Genomic DNA, 16,341 nt, shown 5'->3' on the forward strand with positions numbered 1-16,341 from the left:
ACACACTCTCATACATATATACTTTTACACGTACATCTGCTAACCCACACATACTTCCACTCACATTTTCCCACACACTCACACATTCACTCACACACACACACTCTCAATCACTCTAATTGTCACACTCCATAGAACCATAGAAAATTACAGCTCAGAAACAGGCCTTTTGGCCCTTCTTGTCTGTGCCGAACCATTTTTTTGCCTAGTCCCACTGACTTGCACTTGGACCATATCCCTCCACACCCCTCTCATCCATGAACCCGTCCAAGTTTTTCTTAAATGTTAAAAGTGACCCCGCATTTACCACTTTATCCGGCAGCTCATTCCACACTCCCACCACTCTGCGTGAAGAAGCCCCCCCTAATATTCTCTTTAAACTTTTCTCCTTTCACCCTTAACCCATGCCCTCTGGTTTTCTTCTCCCCTAGCCTCAGCGGAAAAAGCCTGCTTGCATTCACTCTATCTATACCCATCAAAATCTTATACACCTCTATCAAATCTCCCCTCAATCTTCTACGCTCCAGGGAATAAAGTCCCAACCTATTCAATCTCTCTCTGTAACTCAGCTTCTCAAGTCCCGGCAACATCCTTGTGAACCTTCTCTGCACTCTTTCAACCTTATTTACATCCTTCCTGTAACTAGGTGACCAAAACTGTACACAATATTCCAAATTCGGCCTCACCAATGCCTTATATAACCTTACCATAACACTCCAACTTTTATACTCGATACTCCGATTTATAAAGGCCAATGTACCAAAGGCACTCTTTACGACCCTATCCACCTGTAACGTCACTTTTAGGGAATTCTGTACCTGTATTCCCAGATCCCTCTGTTCAACTGCACTCTTCAGAGTCCTACCATTTACCCTGTACGTTCTTCTTTGGTTTGTCCTTCCAAAGTGCAATATCTCACACTTGTCTGCGTTAAATTCCATTTGCCATTTTTCAGCCCATTTTTCTAGTTGGTCCAAATCCCTCTGCAAGCTTTGAAAACCTTCCTCACTGTCCACTACACCTCCAATCTTTGTATCATCAGCAAACTTGCTGATTCAATTTACCACATTATCATCCAGATCATTGATATAGATGACAAACAACAATGGACCCAACACCGATCCCTGCGGCACACCACTAGTCACAGGCCTCCACTCAGAGAAGCAATTCTCCACAACCACTCTCTGGCTTCTTCCATTGAGCCAGTGTCTAATCCAATTTACTACCTCCCCATGTATACCTAGCGACTGAACCTTCCTAACTAACCTCCCATGAGGGACCTTGTCAAAGGCCTTGCTGAAATCCAGGTAGACAACATCCACCGCCTTCCCTTCATCCACTTTCCTGGTAACCTCCTCGAAAAACTCTAATAGATTGGTCAAACATGACCTACCACGCACAAAGCCATGTTGACTCTCCCTAATAAGTCCCTGTCTATCCAAATATTTGTAGATCCTATCCCTTATCACACCTTCCAATAACTTGCCCACCACCGACGTCAAACGTACTGGCCTATAATTTCCCGGATTTCTTTTGGAACCTTTTTTAAATAACGGAACAACATGAGCCACCCTCCAATCATCCGGCACCTCCCCCGTGAATACTGACATTTTAAATATGTCTGCCAGGGCCCCTGCAAGTTCAACACTAGCTTCCCTCAAGGTCCGTGGGAATACCCTGTCCGGTCCTGGGGATTTATCCACTCTGATTTGCCTCAAGACAGCGAGCACCTCCTCCCCTTTAATCTGTAAAGGTTCCATGACCTCCCTACCCGTTTGCCCTATTTCCGTAGACTCCATGCCCGTTTCCTCAGTAAATACGGATGCAAAAAAACCATTTAGTATCTCCCCCATCTCTTTTGGTTCCATACACAGTCTACCACTCTGGTCTTCAAGAGGACCAATTTTATCCCTCACTATCCTTTTGCTCTTAACATACCTATAGAAGCTCTTTGGATTTTCCTTCACTCTGTCTGCCAAAGCAACCTCATGTCTTCTTTTAGCCCTCCTGATTTCCCTCTTAAGTAGCTTCTTGCACTTTTTATACTCCTCGACTCTCACACCCACCCTCACCCTTACACCCACTTTCAAACACACTCTCTCACAGTCACACCCACTGTCAGTATAATGCACTCTCACTCTCACACACCCTCACCCATTCTCTCAGACACACTCTCATCTCCAATCTCAAACACACTAGCTGGGAGTTTCTGGTCCTTCATGCTATGGAATTGGAAATTCCTGCTCAATGCCAATGGACCTTTGGCTCATCTATCAAATTTTCTGAAATTTCCTGCTATAGGTAGGACGAGAAGATCCAAATCCAGGTGACTCTCACACACACACTCACACACTGTCCATTCTCAGGCACATTCTATGTCCCAGTGCACAATATCCAGTGTCCCAGCTGACATTACCTAGTGTCCCAGCTGACAATATCCAGTGTTCCAGCTGACATTACCCAGTGTCCCAGCTGACACTACCCAGTGTCCCAGCTGACACTACCCAGTGTCCCAGCTAACATCATCTAGTATCCCACCTGACTACCCAGTGTTCCAGCTGACACTAACCAGTGTCCCAGCTGACATTCCCCAGTGTCCCAGCTAACACTACCCAGTGTCGCAGCTGACATTACCCAATGTTCCAGCTACCACTACCCAGTGTCCCAGTTGACATAATCCAGATCATCCAATATCCCACCTGACTACCCAGTTTCCCAGTTGACATAATCCAGATCATCCAGTATCCCACCTGACTACCCAGTTTCCCAGTTGACATTCCCCAGTGTTCTAGCTGACACTAACCAGTGTCCCAGCTGACATTCCCCAGTGTCCCAGCTGACACTACCCAGTGTCGCAGCTGACATTACCCAATGTCCCAGCTACCACTACCCAGTGTCCCAGTTGACATAATCCGGATCATCCAGTGTCCCACCTGACTCTACCCAGTGTCCCAGCTGACATTTCCCAGTGTCCTAGCTGACATTCCCCAGTGTTCCAGCTGATACTACCCAGTGTTCCAGCTGACACTACCCAGTGTCGCAGCTGACATTACCCAATGTCCCAGCTGACATTTCCCAGTGTCCTAGCTGACATTCCCCAGTGTTCCAGCTGATACTACCCAGTGTTCCAGCTGACACTACCCAGTGTCGCAGCTGACATTACCCAATGTCCCAGCTGACATTATCCAGTGTCCCAGCTGACATTATTGAGTGTCCCAGCTGACATTCCCCAGTGTTCCAGCTGACAATGAACTCAGTTCCAGTGAGAGTCAGCACTTTGAGCAGAGAGGGGGGAACAGCATGGTAATGCCGCAAAGGTGCCCCATCTTCAAAAAGCTGGGGGAGGAGTTGGGTGAGCATAACATTCAGTAATGATCACTATATTATTCAAGTGTAAGATATCAATCACATGACTGTAGACAAAGGGGAATCACAGCTTTGACAGTCTGTACATGATATCAGGATAAATCTATGTCTGATTATGTGGCATCATTATGGGCAAATCATCAATTTATCTGTCTCAGTTTGATTCCACTCCTGGCTCCATCCTTGTTATCCTGTGGGGAATGGGAATCCCTCAACCACAGGCCCGTCTAGTGTTGGCAATTCTGATTGGGTGTGTTCCTGGACATTTCATCACATGACCTCCCGATGACACGACCTTCTGCCTCTGACTGCCCTGAACAGTCAGTCCTTTTGTTTCTCCAATAGTTTCATAACTAAAGCAAAACCACATGAAAAAGCACGTAATTTCTCTGAATGTTCTCTTCCCCCATGACATTTTACCAGAGAACGGCATGGTGGCACAGTGGTTAGCACTGCTGCCTCACAGTGCCAGGGACCCAGGTTCGATTCCAGCCTTGGGTCACTGTCTGTGCGGACTCTGCATGTTCTCCCCGTGTCTGCATGGGTTTCCTCCGGGTGCTCCAGTTTTCTCCCACAGTCCGAAAGACATCCTGGTTAGGCGCATTGGCTGTGCAACATCCTCCCTCAGTGTTACCCGAACAGGCGCCGGAGTGTGGCGACTAGGGGATTTTCACAGTAGCTTCATTGCAGAGTTAATATAAGCTCACTTGTGACACTAATAAAAAAACTTAAACTTAGATTCCTCACAGTTGTGTCCCAGAGATTGAACTTTCATTCTCGGAGTCCTCTGGCCCTACCGATCCTGGAGATTTAGCCAACCTAGGTTGACAGGAATTTAAGAGCGTTTTAATTATCCTTGGGTAATAGTTATCTCTCACCCAGCATTGCTAAGCAGGTGCTTCTCTTCAGTTAACCTCCCTGCTGCTTGTGGGATTCTGCTGTATGAGAGTGGCTACATTTCATAAGTACTTCATTGGCTGTAAAGCACTTTGGGACACCCCAAGGTTTTGAATGGTGTCATAAAAATGCATGTGATTGAATATCTCCCTGTTGTTGGTCCAGGGTTGGTTCAGGGGCACCTGTAAGCGGATGCCTGGAGCTCCCCGCCCAACCTCCGGCATTTCTGTGTTTCCTGTGATCTGTCTTTGACTCTGTTTAATCTGAAACTCTAAAGTACAAGCTGCCTGCGGAACATAAGGTCAGGTCATCAGCGTTCAGTAAAGACTTGAACCTGTCAGCTAAAAAAGGGAGTGCAGGTCTCAGAGTGGGGGTGGGGAAATTGTGGTGGGTTAAGTAAACTATGAGGGGGACAGTCAACCATGAACATTCTGCTCTCAGTGAGGTTAATACAGTTTAAAAAAGAAAACTTAACAAAACATAACCCTGCTGATTCTAACTGTGACACTCACAAAACCAGAACTGGATGACTCTCGAGAAGTGGCACTTCAACTCGGCCTACCTGTTCATGTCCCCAGCAGCGGCGAGAGACTCCAAGCAGGCAATGTCACACTTGTCACTGACTACAGGGAAGACAGCCTCTGGCCCGTGGCAGGTGTCTGTGGGAAGAAGCAAGCACCAAATGTTTGTCAGCCTGGCAGCGATCGGTAATCCACCCCCACTCCACCCAGGTACGAGGATCCCTTCCTGTTGATTCACATTCCACAACACGCAACAAATACACAACCTCCAAATCCGGCCTGTTGTGGATTCAGTTGTCACAACAAGGCCATCAAACTGGAGAGCTGCAGCCCGGCACTGCCCAGCTGATTTGTGTTCCTTATTGTGTGAGTGAACGTCAAACACAGAGACACACACACTCATATACACACACACTCATATACACACACAGACATACACACACACACACATACAGATACACACACATAACACAGACAGACATACACACACACATACAGATACACACACACACACATAACACAGACAGACATACACACACATACAGATACACACACAACACAGACAGACATACACACACACACATACAGATACACACACACACATAACACAGACAGACATACACACACACATACAGATACACACACACACACAACACAGACAGACATACACACACACACACATACAGATACACACACACACATAACACAGACAGACAGACATACACACACACACATACAGATACACACACATAACACAGACAGACATACACACACACATATACACACACACATATAACACAGACAGACAGACACACACACACATACAGATACACACACATAACACAGACAGACATACACACACACACACACACATACAGATACACACACATAACACAGACAGACATACACACACACACATACAGATACACACACACACAACACAGACAGACACACACACTCATATAGACATACACACATACAGATACACACACACACACACATAACACAGACACACACACACATACATAACACACACAGAGATACACACACACACATACATAACACACACAGAGATACACACACACATATACACACACATATACAGATACACACACATAACACAGACAGACACACACACACATACACACACATACAGATACACACACACACATAACACATACAGAGATACACACACATACAAACAGATAGACACACACACACACATACTCAAACATACACCCAGACACAAACATACACACTGGCACTCAAACACATACAGACAAGCACAGAGACAGACACACACACACACACATATACCTGAAGGAAGAAAGGATTAAATTCAGTCCTTGTATTTATATCTGCGAGTGAGTGTGAGATTGAGATTAGGTTGCTAACTCGCCAGGGTTAGCCTGGAGTCTCCAGGAGTTGATGATTAATCTCCAGCTGGACACAGCTCCAGACATGACCATCCCCTTTTTTTGAAAGCTGCTGTTTATTAGTTATAAAAATGTTGGCAATGGGGAAAAGGTTGTTTGACTCACAGTCAAGCATCATCCAATTTGATAATCAAAACCTTGATATTAACAGTGAGGCATGGGGAGAGTGGTGGGTGGGGTCTGAGCAGAGGGAGAAGGGGGTGGGGAGACTGCAAACCCAGGAATGATCTAGATCTGCTGAATTTGCCAGGACCTCAAGTGAATGTTTTTCCAGTGGTATGACGGCCATGGGGGATGGTCAGTAGATCCCCCTGTGGGCCTCGTAAAATACGAGCTCCTCTACTAGGTGAGTGGAGGCTCACCCAATAGGGAAGGAACAGCAGGGAGTTTAAAACCAGCTGACCCCACTCAGGCAGGCAGCTGAAAAACTTCAGGGCTGACCAGCACTCTATAGCCACTGAGCGGCATTTAAAACACATTGTAAATAAAGGATGATGGTGACGGAAGACTGGCCTCAGTAAGATATGCTTGGTGACGAGGAGTAAAGTGAGTTTTTTTCTTCCCTCTGGACCAACTTTACCGTGAAGACAAGTAATCCTCCGGTTGATAAACTTGAAGCCTAAGATGCAAGCATTGAAGGCTGGGCCCAGTACGCAGAGCGCGTGTGTTATCTTTTTTGGGCCAACAATATTGAGGGGGATGAGAAGCAGAAAGTAATCCTGTTGATAGCATGCGGGGTCCTGACCTTCAATGTAATCAAAAGCCTGACCTACCCGAATGCCCCCAACTCCAAAACCTTTAATGAATTGTGAACTTGGTTAAAGGCTATTATGAACCAAACATTCCGTAATATTCCAGTGATACCGCTTTAACACAGCAGGGTGAACCACTGGGGAATCTGTCACTGGATTTCTGACCAGACTATGTAAATGGGCAGAACACAGTGAATTCGGGCCACCCTTGAACGACATGTTGCGAGATGGACTGGCCTGTGGAATTAACAATGTGACAGTCCAAAAACAATTAATGGCAGAACCCAATTTGGATTTTAAGGCAGCCATTGAGATGGCTCTATCATTGGAGAATGCAGAGAAAGGAGCTCAGGAATTACAGGGGACGTCAGACAGCAATGTCCTCCGATTGGGGGGAGGGGCCTCAAGCAGCATTCATCCCTCAACTGAGAGTGATGGAATCAGTAAAATTATCACAGAATCCCATACAGTGGTGGAGCCCAAGTTGCATCACCAAGTAGTCAAGGAAGGGCAGGGACAGCCTTCAAACTCCTAGGAAGCATATTCCAGAAGGTTGTAGATGCCAGAGAGCGGACTATTGAAAGTTCTGCAGAAAACCACAACCAAGACTGAGAAAGGGACAGTCAAAATGTGTGCTAATTTTAAAAAATCGGCCAAGGTCAGAACCAGACCGTACCTTGCTGATAGGCCCACTACCAGGAATTGGGTCAACACAATTAAATCACATCTCCATGACAAGGGTTGACCCCATCATGATGGAGTTGTTAGTAAATGGCCATCCATTAGAAATGGAAATGGGGCTGTGGTTCTGTTATCGAGGAGTAGACTTATAATTGCCTCCAGGCTGGAATTCAGCTCCTGAACTTCGAAAGCACAAAGGCCAGGCTGGTCACCAGGGGAATCATTGCAGATAAAAGGCACCACAGCGACCCACGTGATTTACAGGCAGCAGTCAGCTCAACTCATACTCATCATTGTAGAGGGACAAGGGCCTATCCATATGGGGATAGATTGGTTCCAACGCATCAGACTGAACTGGCTGGAGATCTTTAGGCTGGGCACAGGGGGACAGTACAAAGTCACCAAGAAGCACCCTGAAGTTTTCCAAGAAGGGTTTGGCAAAATAAGGAGAGCCAAAGTTAAGATCTACGTCGACCCTGATGCTACAGTTGAGTATTTTAGAGCGAGACCAATTCCAAACGCCCTGTTGGAAAAAGCAGTCGGAAATGCAATGCCTGGAAAAGCTGGGCATCAGCTTGGGCAGAGAACACATTGGAGTAGGGTGAAAATTAGAGGCTGGAATAGGGGAAGAATGTGAGGCAGGGAGTTCAGAGGCTGGACTTGGGGGGTTGGTTTATTGTGAAGAGGGGGGTGATTGGAGCCTGGGTCAGTGGACCAAAGGCAGGAAGGCAGTCTTATTTAGGGTCTGGGACAGAAATACTCCTTTTCCTGGCTCACAAGTAGAGTTGATTGTCTCCCTCCGGTTGTTAGGTTTCCGGGGAGACACTGCCCATGGAGGTTAAACCAGAAAATCCCTACAAATTGGTGCACAGTTTCACTATCATGAATTGCCAATGGATATATGTTGCTCAGACCCCCTCTATATCTAACACGCATAATCTCTGCTTAGGAGTGTTTGATGGGACAGTATACTAGGAGTTTTACTTGGTATTTAGCCTGCTCAGTCCCTGTTTTGGGAGTGTTTGATGGGACAGTGTATTAGGAGTTTTACTCTGTATCTAACACGCACAATCTCTGTTTTGGGCGTGTTTGATGTGACAGAGTATTAGGAGTTTTACTCTGTATCCAATGTGTACAATCCCTGATTTGGGCGGGTTTGGTTTTACTATTAAGTTGTTGGGACAGCCAAAATTTTTCAAAGAAGGAATGCATTAGTCACCTTCTACCTCACCTTAAGAAACAAGATTCAGAATTATGTGTTAGGAATGTGAGAAATGTGAAAGCTTCTGATAAGCATCAGGAACTGCTGGAGTTTGCATAGTCCAGTGGATCCTGTACATTTTAACTGCACATACACTGCAACCTGCATGATGTTTGTTCAAAGGTTCGATCCTCAGTTCATGCTGAGCTGAATGATCTTGAACGCTACAACTGATCTTAGCGTCCCCATGGCCAGTGACAAGGGCAAGCAGTCTCATGGATGATAAATGGCTCTTTGGACAAGGTTAGTGGTTGCCAGTGGTGTGACGTCAAGAGTCAGCGTCCCCACTCAGGCGATAGTTGGGCTATTTACATCCTTCATTATCATAGAATCCCTACGGTACAGAAGGAGACCATTCAGCCCTGCACTGAGTCTCCGAAAGAGCATCTTACTCAAGTGCAGCCCCCGCATGGCTATGTTGAACTTTGTGCCTTGTGTGTCTACATTATGACATTCGAAACAAGATCATTGAAATGCGGGACAATATACTTAACCGGCAAGTTATAGGGGAACAGCTCATTCGTGTCACAGAATTGCATCCATTATTACATTATTGTTATATTATTTGAAAAGAATTAGGAACTATATTGTCATGCGCATGTATACATAGGTATCCAGGATGCCACATCACTCAGTGCTGCACCAAAGTCTATGCACCGAACTAGCACTGTATCTTTCTGCAGCACCTGGTGAGCTCTGAGAAAGACATTCAGCGTCTGCTCCCGTATCTGTGTAAAGCAGTGTGATCATTTCAAACTTCTGGGAACCACAATGCGCAACATGGTGGCAGCAGGTGTTTGCAAGTAAAACCCAAACATTATACACAAAATAAATGCCATATTAGATTATAAAAATCAATCCAAGTTCATGCCAGAGAAAAAACAATGGAATGAGTTGTGCAAAAGTAAATGGTTGCCACTGCAACAATGAACACATGATTCCAGCTCAAGATGGATTGGGGGGCTGATGATGTCGTGGAGACATTTGAGCAGCTTAAACAAAACTGCAGATTGACATTCAGTAGCTTTCTAAAGGCACGAGTGAACAGGAAAGGGTCAGCTCCATCCTTTCGTGGACTGGAGAGAAAGGTTTAGATCTTTTCAATAGCCGGGAAATGAATGAGGATGGCAGTAAAAGCACAAACATTTCTGAGAAATTCAGCACAAATCTCCAGCCAAAATCAAGCCATTGGAACCATTGATCTGAAACTCAGAGCCTGAAGCAGGAACCAGGTGAGCTGTTGTCAATTTCTTGAGAAATGTAGTCAACAAACGTAAATTCAAAGAAATGGCTGAAAGGTCGACAGATCGGTTCATTGGAGCTCAGCGCACCCTGATGTACAAAAGGCTCTGATTGGAAAGGGCAAGCCTACAATATTGCAGAGTGTTGACACTGCCAGAGCACAGGAAGCCATGAGTAGGCAGATAAAGACACTGACTGCCCAAACAGCTAGTCTTCAGTTAAGTCAAGAGAAAGAGATCAGGGTTGGTGCAGTGAAACAGCAACAAAAAACTGCACACCAGACAGGGAGAAAGACATCCCAGAGATGTGGGTGACCATGATCTCACAAATAGAAGGAAATGCCCTGTACACCTATCAAAATGCAGAGCTTGTGGAAAGTCCAATCACTGGAAAAAGATGTTCAGAACAAAGGAATCTGATGATAAAGGATTTACCAGAGGCAGAGCAACAGGACGACTGAGCAAGAAAAGAAACCAAAATATAAATATTCATACCCTGGAAGATGACAATGAATACAAAGACACAACAGACATAGGAAACATTGAACTGCATGAAATTGCCAAATGTGGCAAAGAAAAGACATTCACACAATCTTTTCAGATCAGGGAGAATGTGGGAAATAAACCCACAACCATAAATCTAAAGCAGAAGTTTGATACTGGAGCACAGTTTAGTATCATCCCACTCAAACAAGATCTTTCCTGAGAATTCGAAAGAAAATGGTTCCCTAAAGAAAGATGCTCTGAAACTGAAGAACATCACGCTGATGGCAACTGAGGGTGAAATTCTCTGGCCGCGCTGGTCTAAAAGTCAGAAATTCCTGCCCGACCATCAATGGCATTTCACATTCTCCACAACCGGCCCGCTAAAATTCCAGTGGTGGGCAGGCTGGGAGAATTCTGGCCTGAGGGTTGACAGCTAAGAACAACCCAAATTGGAGGGACACACAATGGGAAAGATGTTAACTGTATGGTTTTTGTCATTGAAAAAGATGGTTCTGCTATCCTGGGGCTGAGCAGTTGCAAAGAGCTGCAGCTATTCTCATTAAGTGATGAGATGAGGAAGGGTCACTGAGGGTTGAAGATGGTTACCCACTGAAAAGTGCCCTCTGATCAGAAACAAGAAAGATGTGGTCCAAATGCATCTAGATGAGATGGTTGGATGTTTTGAAGATTTTCAGGAGCACATCATAGAACCATAAAATCTCTACTGTGCAGAAGGAGGCCATTCAGCCCATCAAGTTTACGCTGATTCTCTGAAAAACATCTTACCAAGGTCTATCCAATCCCTGTCTTTCTTTTGACACTAAGAAGCAATTTAACATGGCCAATCCACCTAACCCACACATCTTTGGACTGTGGGAGGAAACTGGAGCACCGGAGGAAACCCACGCAGACACGGGGAGAACGTGCAAACTCCACACAGTCACCCGAGGCCGGAATTGAATCTGGGTCCATGGTGCTGTGAGGCAGCAGTGCTAACCACTGTGTCACTGTGCTGTCCAATCACTATTGATTCAGGAAAGAAACCAGTGATTCATCTCCCATATAAAGTACCAATAGAACTCAAAGGAAAGATTGAAAGAGCTCCAAGAGTTGGATGAAAAGAAAGTCACAGAGCCTACAGATTGTTGTGTGTGAGAAGCCAAAATAATGGTTACAAATTTGCTTGGATCCCAAAGATCTTAATCAAACAGTAAAAAGGAATCACTTCCCTTTTCCAATTCTGAGGAAATTGCGCCAGTTTTGGCAGCAGTAAATCTTTTCAGCAAGCTTGACACCAGAAATGGCTACTGGAAATCTTCACTGTTGACGACATTCAACACACCCTTTGGATGTAATAAATTCCTTTACCTTTTGGCCTGGGCAATGATATGTTCCAGCAGAAAGTGGACAAGACAATACAAGAGATGCAAAGGAGCAGTTGGTATAACTGATACTATCCAAATCTATGGTGTAGGTGAAAAAGATCAGGAAAGCTGAAATGTAGTGAAATACAGACAAATGCATTTTGAAGGTGACAAAATGTCTGTTCTTCACAATGATGGATATGCCTGGTACAAGCCAAAAATCTGAAAAATTCTCAAAAATCTGAAAAAATCTCAAATCTCAAAAATCTCTGCAATGGAAACTCTAAGAGACAAGAGAGGGTTAAGATATTTCCTTGGCTTGATCAATATGTGGGATCTACCATACCTCACATGTCAGAACACACAGCAAACATACCAGAGCTGGTAAAGGAAAATGTTGAGTATTATTAGTCAGAGTTCCGTCAGAGGAGTTCCAGCAAATTTAATGAAGTAGTATACAAGGAGACAAATCAGTCATTCTAGAACAGAGAAATGTATCATTCTGCAAGTAGTTGCTTCTGCAGGGCCTCTGGCACAAGATGGAAAGCCGATAATATTTGCATCCAAAACTCTCACATCACATGAGACTAGATATACCAACATAGAAAACGTGCTTTTGAATGGGAGAAGTTCCATAAATATATCTGGATGAAGTTCATGGTGGAGACTGATCATTGTCCATTGGAGCAGATCTACAAGGAAATACCCGTGTAGAGCACCAGCAGGATTACTGAGGCTAATTCCAAGGCTTTCAAAGTTGTGCTTGTACTCTGAAATACAAGCCAGGATGAGAAAAGGTGCTGGCAGAAGCCCTACCTCGGACGTCACCACAGAAGAGATAAAATCTAGGTCCATCATTCAGTGAATGTAGCAGCACCAAAACTGAGTCAGATTAGAGCTGAGACCAGCAAAGATGAAGACTTATAGATGCTCTCTCAGCAAGTGATCCAGGGGCAGCCTGATAAAGTACAGCAAACACAGCCAGCAATGTGGCAGTACTGGTCTATCAGAAATGACATCTCACTAGAAGATGGTGTTCTGCTTGCCATATTCAGGATCATTGTAGCCAAAATGATGCAGAGAAAACTTCTCCAGAAGATACTCGAGGGCTACAAGGAAATGGAAAGGTGTAAGCTCAGAGTCAGATTAACCATGTACTAGAGAGGCATCTGCAAATATGTGTGGTATGGACCAGAAGGAGAGAATTACACATCAGAAAGAGGAGATGATAGCTATTGAAGTACCAACCAGACCATGGAATATTGTGGGAACTGATTTAATCACACACAATCAAGAGTGGTATCTCATAGAAAGTTCCCTTTTATCAGAAAGGTGAAAGATTAGACACCTATAAACAATCATGGCAACAGTATACGCTCTAATTGCTAAGTGGGGGATTCCTGAAAGGACAATGCATGAAAATGGAATGCAATTTTCCTCTAGATAGTTTAAGAAAATTGCTGAACAATATGGGTTCTACATCATCATTATCTTACCCAAGAGAACAGGGTTTTACAGAAAGATGCATCCAGATGGCCCACGGAACCCCCACGAAATGCTGAAAGTCAAAGGAAGGCCCAAACTTGGCTTTATCAGTCCGAGCTGTATCTCCAAAAGCTGACATGAAATCATCAGCAGAGCTACTCAATGGCAGGAAGTACAAAACAAATTTCCTGAGCAAAATACATCCTCCCAGTGACCAGGAGGAGTAAGACAACAACTCACTGATGCACAGGTTGGAGGAAGTCAACACATTAAAAAGCATGCCAAATCCTTGCCCGAGTTGTTGAGAGGACAAACTGTACTCGGACAGGATTCAATCATGAGAACCTGGAACTAAACAAAAATTGTCGGTGAAGCAGATACTCCAATGTCTTACATCAGAGAGTGAAATCTGTAAGAGATCTGTAAGAAGGAGCAGTATTCACCGGAGCTGGTGAGGTAGTAAAGGTTATCAGTAACACCAGCAACCTCATTAACAATGACAGAACATCAGCAACATCAAGCACAACTCCTACAACATCCAGAGCAACACACACATCGCCAGTGCAGCATGTCAACTCATCACTGAGAGAAATTCATCCCAAATCCACAAGATGGAGGAACAACATCCTACCACCTAATAATGTTTTAGAGGAAAGAAAATAAGCAAAGGCTTGTAAGCTATTCGGATTAATTACTAAAGTCGATCTTTAGTTTAGATATATTATAAAAGAGCTAATGATTGGAACAATTGTATTGACCTGTAGAGGCATTGGCTGGAACTCTATCATCTCGCCCGCTATGGAATTGGAGCGGGCGAGAGTCCGACAACAGAAATCTCTGTTGACCTCGGGCAGGAATTTCCGGTCTCGCCCGAGCGAGGCCCTAAAATCCCGCCCATTATATCCAAATAAAGAAAGAAGAATGTTATATTGTTATATTATTCAGAAGAGTTAAGAACTACATCATTAGGCACATGTATACAGATGTCTCACTTCTCGGCCTTTTGGCGAAGACCAAGTGTCGGATCAAGCCCAAGATGGGGGCAGGGGGCAAACCTTATCTTGTCAGCTTGGATCTTAAGTTTGTCTCTCTTGTGGGGACCATGAATTGGTTTCAATTGTAATCTGAATTTGTTTTTGAAGCAAGCAAGGACTGGATTTGGGCTTGCCCAGCCTACCCTGAGCATTGGCTTTGTAATTTTAAGGATGGAGTAAAAAATGTTTTAAAAACAATTTGTACAGATGTATCCAGAATGCTACACTCACTCACTACTGCACCACAACCTGTGCACAGAACTAACAATACATCATTCCACGGTACATGGTGAGATCTGAGAAATACATTCAATGTCAACTTCTGTGTAAAATGGTGTGATTATTTCAAACTTCTGGGAAGCACAAGACACAGCACATTCATTCTTTGCAAAGGATTCTTGGTAAAGATGGAAAATAGAAAACATTGTAAATAGCAAAATAGCAGCTGATGGTGTGTGGGGATGAGACAGTGCAGAGGAGCTGCTCTGTTAGGTACTAGGTTATCCGTATTTAACCTGCCCTTGGAGTGGTTAATCGGATAGTGTGAAGGGTCCTTTATCCTGACTTAATCTGTGCTGTTCCTAATCTGAGTGTCTGAGACTGGGTTCTGGAAATGCTAAATATCGACATTCGTCACCTCATAAAAGGAAAGTAGAACACTCTGTAACAGAAATGTTTGCAGTCTCTGTTATCCCTGTTATTGTTTGCCTCTGCTGATTTTCTGTTAAAATGACCCCAGAAGATTTATTCTCTTTTCTAATTAATTTTTAAAATAGTCCAGGAGGTGAATGAATACAGGAGCGTGATATACTGTATCCTGACGAGACATCTGTACAATGCAGCCATATCCGATTCCTGCAGCATGGAACGTTGATGCAGACCACTCAGCTTTTTATAAAGCAGCTGAAATACTGCAGTTCATCTGAAGGAGCAGCTCTTCTTCAAAGACTCCAGGGAGTGTCGAGGTTTTCTTGGCAATGTGGATTGAGGAAATATTTGTCCGTGTGATAAAGTCACCTAACTCCCTGAGACTGATCCAGAAAGAATTCTTTGAAATCAGGCCTGCACTCCTGCCTCAATACCAGTGTCCTGTTGGCAAGTTGACAGCAACTCATCCCCATCAACAATTACACCCCACCCATTCCCCAATCTCCCAAACGCATTCCCCAACTCCCTCAACCCATTCTGCAACCCCCCAGCCCGTTCCCCAACTCCCTGCCATTCCCCAACACCCCCAACCCATTCTCCAACCCCCCCAGTCCGTTCCCCAGCTCCCCACCATTCTCCAACCACCTCCCATTCCCCAACCCCTTCAGCCCATTCCCTAACACCCCCACCCCATTCCACATCATCCTCCCATTCCTCAACACCCCCAATCCATTCCTCAACACCCTTCCATTCCCCAACTCCCCCAACCCATTCCTCAATTTCCCCACCCATTCCCCAACCCCACCAACCCATTCCGCAACCCTCCCCACCCCATTCACCAAAACCCCCACCCACTCCCCAATGCACATCCCCTATTCCCCAAAACCCCCAACCCATTCAACGCTCCCCATCCCATTCCCCACCCCATTCCCCAACCCCCACCCATTCCCCAATGCCTACCGCCAATGTCCAACACTCCAAACTCATTCCTCAACCCCTCCCCACCCATTCCTCAACACCCCCCCCCCTTCCCCAACCCATTCCCCAACGCCCATAACCCATTCCCCAACACTCACCCATTTGGAAGTTGGCTGTGCCCACAGGAGTGTCCCATGGGAGAAAAGAACAGGAATAAGAAATTGGTGAATGGAGAAGGTGTTAATTTGCCC

At 45.0% G+C, this 16,341-nt stretch overlaps 1 long non-coding RNA gene across 1 annotated transcript in view; it reads left to right on the plus strand.

Moving 5' to 3' along the window:
- Window positions 1-4,627: 4,627 nt before the first annotated feature.
- Window positions 4,628-16,341, plus strand: part of LOC144487448 (uncharacterized) — a 66,391-nt gene continuing 54,677 nt past the window's right edge. Inside the window, exon 1 of the long non-coding RNA XR_013496413.1 lies at window positions 4,628-4,994. This is a non-coding gene — a long non-coding RNA (uncharacterized LOC144487448). The remainder of the gene's footprint in view (window positions 4,995-16,341) is intronic.

This window comes from Mustelus asterias, unplaced genomic scaffold, assembly GCF_964213995.1.
Source record: "Mustelus asterias unplaced genomic scaffold, sMusAst1.hap1.1 HAP1_SCAFFOLD_798, whole genome shotgun sequence".
NCBI lineage: Eukaryota > Metazoa > Chordata > Chondrichthyes > Carcharhiniformes > Triakidae > Mustelus > Mustelus asterias.